Below are 3,352 nucleotides of genomic sequence, written 5' to 3'. Positions count from 1 at the left end.
ACCTCAAATAAATAAAAATTTTGCTAAATGGCTTAAATAAAGTATATTTCATAAATTATATGCAAAAGCATGATATAAATTAATTAAGGTATATTAGAGTGTGCCGGTACACCGTGTGGCATTACTTACTCGGGTATACTGTACACGGGTAAGGGGTGTCACAGATTTGGAGGAGTTGAAGTTCTAAGAAAGGTTAGTAAGCAAACTTGATAATTTTAGTTTGATTCTCACATTTCTAGCTTGATTAACTTAGAAAGAAACTTAAAATGAAATGAAAATATTATTGAGGGACCAAGCTGAATTTCGGCCAGTATGTATATGAGGGTATTATCGCATGGTTTGAATGATTTGAATGAGTATATGAACCTCAATTAGTTGAGTGATTATAGTTAAAAGCATTGAATTGGTTAAATGCAACAATTAGTGTGAATTAGGGTTTTGGAAATTAGGGTTTAGAGACAAAAATGTGAGAAACTTGTAAATGATGTCTGTGACCTAGTTTAAGGAGAGAAATGGTCAATTGTGACCTAATGAGGTGTGTTCGGAGTGTTTGAATCAAAAGCAAATTCGGATTGAGTGTAGTTAAGCTACTGGTAGCATGAACAAGTTACCTTTGGGGGACCAAAAATGAAATTTTACATGTCCAATTGGTATGAGACCGATTGGGAATGAAAATAGACACTAAATTACACAATTTTCATTTAGGAAGCATGCCCAAAAAGTGACCAAAACCTAGTCAACAAATTGACCAAACTTGGAAAATCTCAGTCTGCCCTGTACAAACTGACCAAATGAATAGTGTTTGTTCATTTAGCCATAACTTGAGCTAGGTAGGTCTAAATAACCTGAAATTTGACCAGTGGACAGTTGAGATATAGATATAAAACTTTAATGAGGAACACAAACCCAAATTATGCCATAAACCAAGCCATTTGGCCACCCCAATTTGGTGACCTAAAATTGCCATAACCAAAATTTGCCCAGAAAACTGGGTTAAGTCCAATCCGGCAGCCATGGTTCAAACGGCTACAACTTGAGCTACAAACTCCAATTAGAGTGATTCAAAAAGGAGAATAAACTTAAGACAATAGGGAACATTTTCTATGAAGAAAGTTTTTCCAAATTTCAACAGTAAAATGACCAATAGAACAGTGCAACCTTACACACCAGAACTGAAAATTTGCCAAATTGCCTAAAAGACCTAGAATTTGACTAAACAACCAAAACCAACAAATTTAGTGATCAAAATGTGGTATGTGGGTGAAGTTGGGATTCCCATACCTATTAAGCCTTAGAAAGTCAGCAATTTGACATAAATAGCGTAATGTATAGTAACCCTGAAACACAAAATTCAAAGAACGTCGAGTTTAGCACATTAGAGCTAGGTAAAAGTGAAGTTAAATTTATTTTTGGATTTATGCTAAGTTATGGTACTGAAACACTGTGAAATTATGTGTTTCAGTTGAAAAGAACACCGAGAAAGAATCCGAAGAATCGAGTCAAGGCCAAGAGGCGACTCGCTTGAGGTTTGTGCACAACATAAAATTTCTGTAAACTATTTGCTGCATATTGTTTTGAATGATTTGAAAAAGTGAATTGTGACATTATTTATGATGCTTTGATCTAAATTGTTGAAAGTTGTTGTGCATGTTTAAAATGGCAATGCTTAGCAAATTGTTAAGATAAGTTTTGAAACCACATTGTCATGACCATATATTTGAACACCTCACTAGCATGACTAGTGGGGGTAATCAGTTTCAAATTTTGATTCCTTCTCTGGATGAAGTGTTGAGGTGTGCTAGCAGAAGAGGATTTGAATGGATATCCATATATTTGTGCTAGCTAGCCTTGTGATGTGACTTCTCCATAGCCTTTGGCTATTGAGATTATATTTATTTCAAATGGCATGATCTAACTGTGGGTTTTATGAAATGTGTTTTGGCACTTCGAAATGAACTTGGTTGGATTAAAATCTCATATTTCATGTTCAGCCAAATTTTTGAATAAATGTGATTTAAATTCTGCATAAAGATTATTTTAGTATGTTATGCACCACTGAGTCCTAGTACTCAGCGATAGCTGTTATTGCTGTCGCAGATATAGAGACTAGAGGAGCAGAAGATTGAGCTACTGAGGACAGGAGAGCTACTTGCTTGAAGTTATCGGGTATAATTTATACCTGATTGTAAATATTTTTTTTTTGATGTATGTATTGCACATAAATGTATGAACAAGTAAAAATTGGTCTTGAGCAGCTTGTATAAAATTTGTATAAAGTTGTAATAAATTTTAGTTTGAATTTCCCTTAATGTAAATTTTGTAATGATGTATATAAATTATTTTGTCCTTGATGAAATATGAATGGAACTATTTTATTTAATTTGAATGAAATAGATTGCCAGTATTTTAATGATCATTGGATAGTGGATTTGAAATTTTAATGTTGATAAATATGTTGAGAAATTAATTGAGATTGAGTATGAATTTGAAGCAGTGGTTGAAAAATTATTAGAAGTGTCCTTTTTTCAGGTATTTGAAGAATTGTTTTCTTAAAATGCAAACGGAACTCTATCAAAATTTTTATAAAATTTGCGAAAAAATAAAATGGGCCAAAAATTTCAACTAGCTTTCAACTTGAATTAAATGTTTTAATACCTATTAGTCACCACTTATAAAAAAATAAGAACATTGTTTTAAAATCCCTTGTAGGGTACTTAATGAGTTATCAATAAGTGAAGTTTGGTAGTTCATTAGGTATTCTACGGGATTATGTTATGCCTTACAGAGGGGTAAGGTGCGACACTCATAGCATAAGCATGAGGTGCTACCCTAGTTTCTCCCATTTTATTATTAGTTGACGTATTTTACTATTCACCTATTTGAAATTTTCAAAAATATTTTACAATAAAAATATCATTCATGCTCATCATATTCATCTCACTTTCAATTCTTGTAATTCACATCTCATTCATATATCTCAATTTCATATTCATTTCCATTCACGCACAATTTATATATATAAGTTCTCAAGTTTCATTAATTTACATGATTTATGTAATACCCCTATGTTCGGTAGTGCGTTCTACTGTTCTGGCGGCCAGTGTTGTCCGGACAGCTAGGATGCCTAGAACTACACTTCGATATGAGTGAGGAGACATAAAATAATGAAATACAAGAAAAGAGAATATATGAAAAACAAAGGAAAAATAATAGCAAAGAAATGTAACCAAGTTAAGCGAGCCGAGAACCCTAGCGGTGGGTGACCGCACCGGGAAGTCACGGCGTGGACCGTTGACTAGCCCTGGACTGCGGGGAACCCTGGAAAATATTTTTAGGACTTAAATATACCCCT

The sequence above is a fragment of the Hevea brasiliensis genome, chromosome 5, assembly GCF_030052815.1.
Source record: "Hevea brasiliensis isolate MT/VB/25A 57/8 chromosome 5, ASM3005281v1, whole genome shotgun sequence".
Lineage (NCBI taxonomy): Eukaryota > Viridiplantae > Streptophyta > Magnoliopsida > Malpighiales > Euphorbiaceae > Hevea > Hevea brasiliensis.
This window is presented reverse-complemented; position numbering follows the sequence as displayed.